Source organism: Solea solea, chromosome 17 (assembly GCF_958295425.1).
Source record: "Solea solea chromosome 17, fSolSol10.1, whole genome shotgun sequence".
In the NCBI taxonomy this organism is placed as follows: Eukaryota; Metazoa; Chordata; class Actinopteri; order Pleuronectiformes; family Soleidae; genus Solea; species Solea solea.
In genome coordinates, this window is record NC_081150.1 from 22591167 (window position 1) to 22605053 (window position 13887).

The 13887-nt window shown below is 39.9% G+C and overlaps 1 protein-coding gene and 2 long non-coding RNA genes across 3 annotated transcripts in view; all 3 read right to left on the reverse strand.

Moving 5' to 3' along the window:
• LOC131443506 (NLR family CARD domain-containing protein 3-like) overlaps nt 1–13887 on the reverse strand; it is a 158394-nt gene that overhangs the window by 43280 nt on the left and 101227 nt on the right. The window lies entirely within an intron of this gene.
• On the reverse strand, nt 29–495 carry LOC131443517 (uncharacterized). Its single transcript, XR_009233625.1, has 3 exons — nt 451–495; nt 244–337; nt 29–118 (listed from the first exon to the last, which is right to left on the reverse strand). It is a non-coding gene; the product is annotated as an uncharacterized LOC131443517 (long non-coding RNA).
• LOC131443515 (uncharacterized) lies at nt 500–1053 on the reverse strand. The gene is made up of 3 exons (XR_009233624.1): nt 982–1053; nt 669–835; nt 500–587 (listed from the first exon to the last, which is right to left on the reverse strand). It is a non-coding gene; the product is annotated as an uncharacterized LOC131443515 (long non-coding RNA).

The window sequence follows — 13887 nt, forward strand, 5'->3', positions numbered from 1 at the left end:
GGCCACCTTGATAAGTAGCTTTGGAGCGCCTTTTGGTGTCACTTGCACTGTTGCGCTGAACCGTCTTCAATCGGTAGGCCAGGTAGCCCTGTCCACTGTGAGGATCATAGTAATGCTCCTATCACACAAGAAAACAGAAAAGACATACTGTATTAGATTCCATACAAAAGAACAACCAAACAGATCTAGTCCCTACATGACGAAATAAGGGAAAATGAATTGATCTTGAAATTTCATACTCACATAACCAGTGGCTGATTCCTTATCTCTCAGATTGGGGAAAAGAGTGACAATTCCAAGGGCATAGGTAATGCGTACATTGACTGGAGGGATCCTCCTAAAACACAACCAATTATCAAATTGCATTTTAACATGCAGTTCAAACAAATTGACACAAACTGTGGAGAGGGTTGAGTGGTAGAGTAGAGTAAAGTAGACTTTACTACTTACCCATGACTTTCAATCATATCTGCCACCAGAATGTTGACAAGTTTCCTTCTTGTATGATCAGAAAGACCATTTGTGTTGTTGTACTCTTTGAATACATCTTCACCCCCTGGTTTTTGATGCAGAGCTACATAGACAATCTGCAATAGAGGTCACATGTCAGCCTGCTATGAATTTTGAAGAAAGATTAACATTACACCAAAAACCTGAAATCAACTCACATTTTTTGCAACCTTACTGTCAGGTGGTCCCTCAACTAGTCGCCTTTTCCGTGCTGTGGTGCTCTCTGTTATCACTGTGGAAGAGGAACTTGCAGAGCTGAGAGACTCAACTGATGAGTATGACCCCTCCTCTGAGCAGAAGGAGGCCTCGGTTACCTGGTCCTCATCTATGGAAGCTATTGAAACAAATGTCCCAAGATTTATCACACGGCATTGTATCTGCATTGGCACTACTATGTGTAATTGTTTTTCACAACTGCAGTTGTACCAAATTGATGAATACAAAGTCAATTTTTATGCTTTCATGTCTTACCAGTGTGCTCTGTGACCACTTTGAAAGACATTGTAGAAGATCTCAGCAGTTCATCAAAAATATCAGCATCCACACCGACTCCAGATGAGTCATTCAGCTCTGCATGGATTTCATTTGGCAAGCTGAATTTAGCATAAACTAGAGGAGAACAAAAACACTTGTCTGTAGTACACTACAATTTACAACAAATTATTTGTAATAATTAATCAAAAAATAATAAACTTAATCATGTCCATCACTTTTGACAGAACCCACAGATTTCTATTAAAATATGAGCTGTTGGCTTCAAAAACATATTTAGTAATTAAATGACTTGACACTGAGGGAGGCGAGTAAACAAGCAGGATGCATGTGAAAGACAGATGGATCCCTCTTTGAGAAATACCACATTTTAAAACCAAAATCATTAGCCTTCCATTTGCATTCCAACTTGCCAATGCCAACATTGGGTCCTCGTCATCTAATGTGGGACTGTAGCTGAACTGTTGAATCGACTAAGCTACAGGCTCTGAAGGACAACTAAGCGAAATGGCGTTGTCCCTAATTATTTCTAGCTTACAATGCGCGTATATGTCTTTTAAGTTTGCCTTACAATTAAATAAAGGAGAACCCACCAGGGAATTCTGAAATAAACGTTACTGACTTACACTTGTAGGTGGTATAATAACGTGACCTACCAGGATTCTTGGACTGTCTGTAAAACCATGACATGGCGCCGTTAACTAGGCTAATTTCGCGCCATTCAAATCGATAGAAGTTATGCTATCCTGACGGCTGTTGGCCCCGTTGCTGTTCCATAGTAGTGTAATAACGTGAGGATTCTTGGACTGTCTGTAAAACCATGACATGGCGCCGTTAACTAGGCTAATTTCGCACCATTCAAATCGATAGAAGTTATGCTATCCTGACGGCTGTTGGCCCCGTTGCTGTTAACTAGGCTAACACTACTATGGAAGTAGTGCTGGAATTATTAGTATCACATTTATTATCAATATTATTGTTGTAATAATAATAACAGTAATAGTAATAATAATAAATCATGCATCTTTTGCAATTTACGTTTGATATAACTATGTCAAGGTCAAACCACAAATTATAGCATTTGATTAACTAAACATTGTAGGACCCATCAGAGAGAGAGAGAGAGAGAGAGAGAGAGAGATGTAGGAGGAGTCGGGCAACCCATCCATTTCTCACCTGACACAAAAGCCTTCTACCTGCCACCTGGACGATGTTGTGTGGTCCACTGGCAAAATAGCAACAGCACATGATATTAGTACAGTATGAAGCACATTATGTGAACTGTTGGGTTTCTCTGCTCTCCATAATTTATTATTATCGTTATTATTATTAGTTCATTTGTATATTTGATTTGTTTTTGTTATTTTCTACACGACTTTGTTTCAGCTGTTGTATTTTAAAGTGCTTTATAAATAATGTTGGATTCGACATCATCACCCCTTCATGTGATGTAGTAATGAATATCAATAAGGGCCAACTCCTAATCAAATTGAAGATGTCCACTGTTTAATGAACAGAGTTATAGCCAGAATTAAAGCCACCAGTGAAAATAAACAATACAACATCAGAACCAGCCTTTTCATTTGTCATCACCTTACGAATTATGCTGGACTTTCTTTTTGTAGGCTGTGATGCGGTTATACACATAATATTTCAACGTTTGCCAGTCACGGTTCTTAAACATTTCTCCCAGTCATTCTTTGTTGGTACAATGCAAGAAGTGATAAACGGCTTCATGTTCAACAGCTTTTACCTCTTCCTCCTGCCATGTTCTTTTTTGAGTAGATTTACCTGTAAGTGGGCAGAAAAAAAAGATGTAAACACAAATAGACCTTATACCTATTTCTTGTTTTTTTGCCACCATACAAAACACTGAACATGGGTGCATTCACCATTTCACACACATTCACACACAGGTAGCTGATACCACCTTCTCATCAGGAGCAATAGCCATTCACACACTGAAGGGAGAGTCATTAGGAGCAATTTGGGGTTTAGTCTCTGGATCAAGGACAACTTCACTGCAGGGTTGAACTGCGCTATGTTAGAATGAAAAGATAAAAAAAAAAAAAAGAATAATCACCTTTGACAGACTCACAGCTCTGAGTCCGTCATCCTTTCCTGATGGTGGCTTGCTTCTCTTACTTGTTGATGGGACTTTATTCCTCGTCTCTGATGACGATTCCAACAAAAAGTAAATAATATATTCAACAGATATACAGATAGAGGGAGATGCATGAGAAGCAGATGCCTCTGTGCAGCATGACTTATTGAATGCTTGATGAGGGTTAAAAATGTGAACTTAAATTCATCTATTGAAGAGCTGTAGTTCTGCAATGGCATTACATGTACATTTTAACACAATATAAATGATGATAATGTTTGATGTTCTTTGTATCTTAACAGTTATATTTCATCCTTCTTAGTGAGGCTTTTGAATTACATTGAATCTGTTTCATGAAACAAAGCTAGTTAAGTAAGCAGGTAACAAAATGTCAGCACTTAGTATTCGTATCAGCACCACTGTTTCCGTCCAATTCTTCTTACTATCCATTAATCCGATTTGTAATTTATTCAGACTCACAGGCGCTGTGACCAAGGCCATATTTAGGTTTATGTGAATTGGGCTACTGTGTTCTGATGAAGAGAAGGACATGTTTAAGATGTTTATCTGTTACTACAAAAAACCTTCAACAGGTGTCACAGCTCCAATGCTGTCATCCTCTGCTGATGATAGTTTGTGTCTCCTGCTTAATATCTTCAAACTGCTGTATGCACAGCTGGTTGAAGTGTGAAGTGAGTCGTTATGTCGTCTTCCAAAATAAATGCACATCGAAAATGGTGACCGAGATTTATGCTGATGGTCTCATAGTAGAGCTGAAACAATTCATTGATTACTAAATTAAACGAAAACTGTTTTGATAATCAATTAATTGGTTTGAATTAAAACAAGATTTCCAATTGTTCAAACTTCTCTAATGTGAGTATTTTCTTAATTTCTTTGCTCTGAATAACAAAGAATCATTAAAAGTTCATCATTTTGGTTTGTTGACATTTGAGAACATCATCATTTCCAAGTTTGATAAACACCAATCAACATTTTTAAGTTTTTCCAATATTTTTCTAATGTTTTCTAATATTTTATGGACCAAACGATTAATCGAGATTAATCGATTATAAAAATAGTCATTACGGCTCTATCTCATGCTGCTCTGACCAGAGTAATCAACTAAAGGTAAAGGTTCTGGACAGAAGCTTTAACTTGAGATTTATGAATGCATACCTTGAGATGAATAGTGTCCTTCTCTGGTCTCATCCGTGTCATCTGTCTCATCATGACTAAGAACTGTGTCTGTGGGAGACACAAAAAGAACAGTTTAATGTCAGCAAACTAAAATAAAATCATGGTGGACCAAAGAAGAACGACAACACACCATCTGGACCTATGGTGATTTCATCCAGGTTCTTGCCATGGAACTCGGCCAGTCTTCCTTGCTCGAGGGCCATTAAAAGTTTGCTGACCTTGGCAAGCTGCAGTGTTTTCTCAGGTCGTCGATAGAACTCACGATGGACTCTAATGTCATGCCCAAGAAAGTTGGCCAGCTGGTCCATCTCTGTGTCTGTCATGTTGAGGACTGTTGAGAGTGTTGCAGCATGTTTCCGTAGCCTGGTGGAAGTCAGTGCCTTGGGACACGTTGCACCACATGCTCCTGAAAAAGCACGAAGGCAATCTGAGCCACAGAAATGAGTTTTAGCTGCTGGTCTTGCAAACATGTAGCCATTCTCTTCGAGAACCCCGCATGCCTTTCTCTCTAAAACCAGGAGTTCCAATGCATTCAGCATTTTCTGAGTTACGAGAATTGGAACCAGTCTACCTCTTTTCCCTCTGATCACAATCCTTGTGAAATGTCTGCAGAGTCTTTTCTCTACTTCAGAGAGTGCCCAGTCCAAATCCTCGAGAGGAGTGGACTTGTCCCTTGACAAAAATGCAGACAAGGGCATGCTTGCCACCGCTCCTTCCCTGCGACGGTTAAAGAGGATGATCTGTGCTAAGCACACCTTTGCCAGATCTATCCAAGTCTTTGTGGAAGGACTGTCAGAGAGTTCACTGATGCAGATCTTCCGTAAACGGCATCAGAGTGGGCATGTTCCACTTTGCTTCATTGATGTTACGCAGTGCTGTCGAAGAAATCATTTCATTCCATCTGTGATTGTGGACTTCCTGAAATTCAGTGGCATTTTTCACAAGCTCAGCGTTGTCCATTATCAAGCCCTGAGCTTTTAGGAGTTTGCTGGCTTTAACCAATGTATGGCCAAGTTTATTGGCAAGTGATGGAATCACAAATTTGTTGGAATCACTGTCATAGCCACACGTCACCTTGACAGCTTTGATCACCTGCAAGTAATTCTTTGGAATTATGAAATCTTCCATTGTTTTTAAGGAGGTAACTCTTCTTGCATTATGAATCAGTCTTCCTATTTCTCGCATCTTTTCACGCACACACTGTTGATTCTTGGCCGACATCCCACCCTTGTTCAATAGGTGCTGTCCAACTTGGACTTATCATTTTTCACAACATCGGTGATCGGATCAGGAATCATGGCACTGATGACTCCCCACATCTGTTTACCGATGTGCAAAGGCACAGGTTGCATGAATGTGCACATGGACTTTTAGCTGGCGCCCCCTTGCATCGCAGCAGTCAATTTCACAATCAACTTTCATACAATCACACAGAGACTGCATGTGTGTTTTCAAGATTTTATTTCTTTGAGTAAAAAAATATCTCACCAAATAAAAACTAAAGAAAGAAACAAGTGTTAAAATTAAAAAGGACAGCAGCACCTGATGTGTCACTGGGGGTGGTACTGAAATATTTTAAAAGTGCATCTGAAGAGAGAAGAGAAGTATATGTGACGACTGCATGTTACATTTGAATAAAAAAACAGATGCTTGGTGTGCTATACATGAGACTAATATAGACTAATAATGAAAATGTGATGAGATTCATTCAACTTTATTGTCATTGCAATGCAATTCAGTCTAACCAGAGTGCAAAAACCAGTAAAGTGCAGTGAAATGTGAAATATATGTAAATATATATATATATATATATATATATATATATATATATATATATATATATATATATATATATATGTATATATAGTCTATGGACAGCTAAGGTATGAACTATTAACAGTAATACACTTTAACTGCACTTTAACACTGATGTAAACTTTAACAAACATAAACTGTGACACATAAAACCAAAGGCTTACTATTACAAAGGGGATGGACAACTAAAAGCAAACAACTACAGGAAGTGATCAGAGAAACAACTACAGGAAGTGATCAGAGAAACAACTACAGGAAGTGATCAGAGAAACAACTACAGGAAGTGATCAGAGAAACAACTACAGGAAGTGATCAGAGAAACAACAATAGGAAGCGATCAGAGAAACAACTACAGGAAGTGATCAGAGAAACAACTACAGGAAGTGATCAGAGAAACAACTACAGGAAGTGATCAGAGAAATAACTACAGGAAGCGATCATAGAAACAACTACAGGAAGTGATCAGAGAAACAACTACAGGAAGCGATCAGAGAAACAACTACACGACTACACGAAGTGATGAAAGAAATGCAAGCAATATATGTTAGCAGAAGTGTGGATGAGTTAAATGAGTCTGTGTGTAAAACTATTGTAGAGGCAGCAAATCATACAATTAAAAAGAAGGAAGGAAAGAATAAAATGAGAATTGTACCTTGTTGGTCAGAGGAATGTGATAAAGTTATTAAAGGTGACATAGAATGCTTGTATCACACATATATGTTAGTTATGGAGGTCTACTTACATATATTAACTTGTTTTCATGATTAAAAACCTCCTAATCGCTGCAAACGAGCTGATCTCCTCACTGACGCTCTCGTCAGCCACGCTGTTTCAGACCAAAACCACACCCCCAGAACGTGGACTGTGTTGTGATTGGCCAGCCAACGAGAGCTTTCCCACTGTCCTGTGATTGGCCAGGTACCTGCTCTGCATCTCAGCAGCTACAACGAGAGTAGTTCTTCTTCTTCTGCGGTTGAATGTACGCAACCGGATGTGCCCGGACTAGTGCCCGCACCAGGAGGCATCATCAGCATAGGGAAGTGCCGATCCGCTTCGCAGAGCCCAGGAAAACAATAAAACCCTATTTTCTCAGCAGTGGCTGAACTGTTTGTTCTGAAACTTTAGGGTTTTATAAACGAGGTAATGACACAGATACACACACACAAACACAGCGTTAATTGGAGCTTCCGGTCTATGTCGCCTTTAAAGAGAGAAATAAGACTTTTAAAAAGTTGAAAAAAAAACATAACTTTTAAAATCTTATTGATTATAAAAGGATGCAAGCAACTGTGAGAAGAGCCATAAAATATGCAAAGAAAGAACATTGGAGATTATTTTATAACACAATTGGAAACAAGAATGAACAAATGTGGACAATGATAAAAAGAATGAATGGGATTAAAGCAGAATATGAATATCCAGTTTTAACTGAAGGGGAAATAACAGCAACTACGAATGAAGAGAAAGCAGAAATGCGAGCAAAGACCTTTGTTAAAGTACACAGCTCAGACAATATTTGTGAAGAAGGGAAAAGAGGGAGACAAGATACAACAGCAGAAAATAAAGATTAAAGATTATAAATGATTTATTAAACAAGGCTTTTACAATGACAGAATTAAACACATCTCCAGTCAGCACCAGGTAAAGATCAAATGTGTTATATAATGATTAATAATCTTAGTGAGCCATCAAAAAGGAAATGATTAGAACTATATAATAAAGTCTGGGAGAGTGGGAAATGTCCACATAGCTGGAAGGAAGCTGTTATAATACCGACACCTAAACCAGGAAAGAATAAAACTAACCCTGACAACTATAGGCCAATCGCCCTAACATCCAACATCTGTAAAATAATGGAAACAATGATAAATGAAAGACTAACTTATTATATAGAAAGTAAAGGTTATAGAACTAAATACCAGAGTGGCTTTAGGAAAGGAAGATGTACTATCTGCTACATGACATTAGAAAAGCACAAATAAACAAAGAGAGTGTAGTGGCTGTATTTATGATATGATATGATGTGGGGAGAGGGACTTTTAATTCAACTGTCAAGGGAAGAATGTATCAGTGGATTAAGGATTTTTTGAGAGGAAGAACAATACAGGTTAGAGTAGGGGAAACACTTTCAAGGAAGTATGTGGTAGAGAACGGAACACCTCAGGGAAGCATAATAAGTCCGCTATTGTTCTCCATAATGATAAATGACATTTACAATGAAATAGAAAAGGATTCTGGATGTTCTTTATTCACAGATGATGGGGCAATTTGGACGAGGGGAAGAAACTTAGATGTCATTGTAAAAAAGGGGATATTACGAAAATAGAAGAATGGGCATATAAATGGGGATTCAAATTCTCAGTGAATAAAACAAAGACGATGATATTTACAAAGAAAAGAATAGAAGATAGAGTAAAACTGAAACTATACAATCAGGAGTTGGAGAGAGTGAAATTCTTTAAACTATTAGGGATATGGTTTGATGAGAAAGTTACATATTCAAAAATGAATGGACAAATGTAAGAAAATATTGAATATAATGAGATGTTTAGTTGGTAGGGAATGGGGAGCAGATAGGAATGCTTTAAGGGCTATATATAATGGGTTACTAAGATCAGTGCTAGATTATGGCTGTGTGGTGTATGGATCTGCAGCAAAAAACTGGATAGACTACAGTATCAGGCACTAAGGTTATGCACAGGAGCTTTAAAACAACCCCGACATCAGCACTCCAAGTAGAAATGGGGGAAATGCCACTAGAATTAAGAAGGACACAGAACTCATTGAACTACTGGACCAGACTACAGGGTCATAATCAGAATCATCCTTAAAACCATGTTGGGAAAAGGAGAAAGGAAACAGAAAAAGCTTTGGATGGACAATCAATCAGACGGCATCAGAGCTTACAGTAGACCAATACAGCGTTAGCCCAACAGTACCACTGTCGACAATAGCACCATGGATTCTTCCAGATGCCACCATAGATCTCACATGGTTAGAGAAGGAAAACAAAGATATGCAGAGCCAGGACCCACAGGTAATACAAGATTATATAGACAGTTATCATGGATACATCATACAAGTATACACACATGCATCAAAAAACAGGAATAGGAGTCTTCATAGCAGAATTTCAAACATTGAACAACAGAAACGATGAAGTGATAATGTATCCGTGCACACAGGAGAACTCACTGCTATTCTATTAGCAGAAATACAACCACTGAAAACAATCATCTGTTCAGACTCAAGTTCATCACTCATAAGTTTACAATCCAGCCATTCTGAAAGCAGACAAGACCTCATTATAGAAATACAACAAACATTATATAGAATTCAGATGATGGGACTTTATGGATACCAGCACACATTACAGGGGTTAAAGGGAACCAAATAGCAGACACGGTGGCAAAAGCAGCAACAGCACATAATAATATAGATCTAGCAATAAAATTAAGCAAAACAGAAATAAACAGCATCATTAAACAACAACTAAAGGAGAGATGGCAAAAACAATGGGAGGAGGAGAGGAAAGGAAGATGGTTTTACAGTATCCAAAGAAAAGTGGGAGTGGCTAGGCGCACAGAAAGAAGCAGGAAAGAGGAAAATATAATATGGAGGATCAGATTTGTCCATACGGGATTAAACCACACATTATTTCTTATCAATAAACACAATACAGACAGATGTGATCACTGTCCATTCATCATGTTATTACACAATGTCAGAAATATCAAAGGGAGAGAGAAGTGATGATTAGAAAGCTGAGAGACATTGATGAGGAATGGGAGTTGGTGCAGGTATTGAGCAAGAACCAGAGTGAGTGCTACAAAATATTACTGCAGTTTCTTAAGACTACAGGGTTGATTGGGAGGATATAGGATGTGTGAGTGTGTGTATGAATAGGTGTATGTATATAGGTTGTTGGTTTTGTGTGTTTTGTAGTGTGTATATATCTGTGTATATATAGATATAGATATAATTATTAGTATTATATATATCATTTATTTATTTTTTCACTTTTAAGTAATAGTTCAGTTGGATTAACATTTCGATCCACACTCCATACCAGATGGTGGCGGTAATGCACCAAATCGTTGTTTGCCAACCGCCATTAAACCTCAGAAAAGAAGAAACAATGTTTGGAATGAGTGATGCGCGGGCCGGGTCAAGAAATGTTCACTTTATTGGCGGGGCGGGTGGGGCGGGACATGAGGGATTAAATATGTCTGGTAAATCCACCTGCGACCTGACGTCACAAAAGCGCCAGGCAGCGGCCACAACAAACCAGAATCAAAAGAAGCGGGAAGATGGAAGAAGAAGTGAGGGAAAGATTACGGTCGGGAGAATACAGAGTTAAAAGAAAAGAAGGCCAAGCTGCTAAATCTCATGTTTGGGACAATTTCTGTGAGGTAGTTAGTGCAGTAGACGACAGCAGCATTGGCTACGTGAAATGCAATTCCTGTGATAAGCTGTACAAGCATGAGAGCCACAAGACGGGTACGTCCAGCATGACAAGACATGTTTGTGGAGGGTCTAAGAAGAAGGACGCGTCTCAGAGTGGTATCACCGCCTTCCTAAAAGTAACAAAATTCCAACGCAAGTCAAATCTGAGGTCACGACGCCTGTGTTGAATTGTGCTGTCAAGATCTGCGTCCCTTTGACATTGTTTCTGGCGATGGATTCCGTGCTGTAGCCCAGTCACTTAATAACGTAGGTGCACGTTATGGACGTGTGGATGCCAGCAGTGCACTTCCTCACAGACAAACCGTCTGCGACAGAGCCAAAGCGACGGCCACAGACAAAAAAGAAATCCTCGCCAAAGAGATTAATAAAGCTCTGGATTGTGGCATTGCAATTACCACTGACATGTGGACTGACGATTACAACACATGGGTGATAACATCGACGGCTTCAATGACTGTTTCACAGATTACATAAAATTCTGTGAGGAGAACGTCGCACCAACCCGCAGGGTGCGGTGCTTTGCCAACACCAAGCCATGGGTGACCCCTCAACTTCAAGTCCTGCTGAACAAGAAGAAGAGGGTGTTTGCTTCAGGGAGCAGAGAGGAGCTGAAAAAAGTCCAGCGAGAGCTCAAGCAGATGATCAGGAAGGCTAAGGACGTCTACAAGAGGAAACTGGAGGAGCAGATGGGGCAGAGCAGGACGAGGGATGTGTGGAGAGGCCTGAAGAACATCACAGGTCATGGACAGAGTGGAGCCAGAGTCACAGCAGGGGGGGACCAGCGATGGGCCACTGAACTGAATCAATACTTCAACCGATTCGATCAGGGCCCCCCTCCCCTCTCCACCTCTGCCCCCCACTCCTCACACGCCTGCTCTCCAGCGGCTACAGCCACCATCCACCAACCGTCCTCACCTCCAAAACACCTCACTCCAACACCCCACCCCCCGCGCTACCGAAAGTCCTTCATCCCCACTGCTGTTCAGTTATTTAACTCATCGTAAATGTCCACTCACTTTACCTGATACTACTCTATATTAGTGTGTAATTTTATCTTTTTTACTTTTTATCTTTTGGTAATTGTCTTACTATTGTATTGTATTGTATTGTATTTTTTATTTTATCTTATTTTTATTTTTATTTTTATTTTATATTTTTTATTCTTATTTTTACTTTTATTCTATTCTCACCTTTCTTAACTGAGCTGTTGTGAATGTGTGTTTCCCCCCCTGGGGGAGGAATAAAGTCATTCAAATTCAAATTCAAATTCAAATAATTGACAAATGCAAAAGCCTTGTGACTTACCTAAAGAAGTCCAGTGCTGTTGTACACCTCCCGCACGCTGTGATACAGGAACGTGAAACACGGTGGAACAGTGAAGTTGCAATGATGCAGTCAGTCAGCAAACAGTACCGTGAAATCCAACAAGCCATGGAAGACAAAGATCAGCTTGACAGCTGGACGTGTTGAACACGATCACTGAGTTCTTGATGCTTTTTCAAACTGCGAGTGAAGAACTGGAAGGTGACAAATATCCAACTATTCAACTCGTGGTGCTTTGGTTTTAGAAACTGAAGAAACACTGCGAGCCACAATATGGTGATGCGGAGTACATGGTTTATATCCGAGCACGGGCAATGCAGCTCTTAAAGGAGACATTGTCCATCAGCGTCACACACAAGCTTGGGACATTTCTTTGTCCACGTTTCAAGTCCCTCAAGATGTTTCCAGCTGAGGAGAGAAACGCTGTCCACGACCAGGCCAGACGACTTCTCAGGGAATTTGACAGAGCGCTAACACCACCCCCAGCGGGGGAGCCAGATGCCACTGTCCGAGGTAGGTTGCGCCAGACGCCAGTGACTAATAGGCATAATAAGAAATCCTCCATAACAGTGTATTGATGGTTTATTTATCAACAATTTCCTACGGCGGAATAATGTAAATCAAAATAGTAAAACTATGTTATTCAATTTTATTTTTTAGTTGAGAAGAAAAGAGATGAGTTCAGCGAGTGGGAGGATTACGGTGAAGAAGATGGCGAGAAAGACGAGGTTCAGCGCTACATTGACAGCCAGTTCTTGTGGGATGGGGACGATCTTCTAAGTTTGTGGGAGTCGCAGTCAAAGGCCTTCCCTCTGGTTGCCAAGGTGACAAGGATGATTCTCTGCATCCCAGCAACAAGTGCATCGAGCGAGCGGACGTTCAGCTCAGCCGGCCGGGTGCTCGAGTCCAGGCGAAACAGACTAAACCCCGGCACAGTTGATGCCATTCTTTTTTTGCACAGTGTTAAATGCCTTCAAGAAAATAGCCACATGTGGTACAGTTTATAATATTATATGTGCTATAAGAAACCTTTAGAAAACAGGTGTAGCCTGAAGATGGGCGCTCTGTTATAGCCTATGTGGTTAATATGTTATTATTTATTCTTTTTATTGCAACTAATACCCACACAAATGCAAGCATCATTTTATTTTATTTTATTTTATTATTTATTTATTGTTTATTTTTATACGAAGGCTATATATATTTATTTTTATTAAGATTTTAATTTGTCGTTTCCAGTGCCACTCTATGGGCTGTTTTCAAGCACATTTGTCAGACAGAATAAAAGCCTTATTCAATGACATATTTAACGTGTATTTAATTGCGGCGGGGCGGGGTGTGAAAATAGATGCGGTGGTGCGTGCGGGATGGAGCGGGTCAAATGATTCATTAAATGCGGGACCCGCGGGTTGGAAATAATCCCGACCCGCGCATCACTATTTGAAATGCTGCGACACAAACTGAGGATGAGGGCTAAGTAAGTTTGAACCAAGTTAAATGTTAACAGGATGATAATGTAGCAGCAGTAAGTGTGTGCACCCTGGGCGGTCTACAAATGTTGCTGGAAACTGGCAAAGCAGTTGTGTATGTGTATGCGTCTGTCTGTGTGTGTGTGTGTGTGTGTGTGTTGGAGTGTGTGTGCGTCTTTGCGCTCTACTAGCGCGTGTGTGTGCTCATTAGTTACAGTCGCTCCGTCACAGATGTCAAGAATACATCTCATCTAACAGCCAAACAGCAGAGACAGTAGTTGACCGTTGATTTTTATTGTGTCTTAAAATGGAACAATAATCACTGCGGTCAAGTGAGCCGTCATTCGTTTTTAAGTGCGCCCGTGCACTCGAACTTACGGTGAATGCTGGGAGTCGGCTGAGAATCAGCGCTAGTTTGAGACCGAGCGAGATCACTCGTCAAAATAAGACTTTACTAATACAAGTGCAATCAATCATGCTGATTTTAAGACATTGGGTCACATTGTC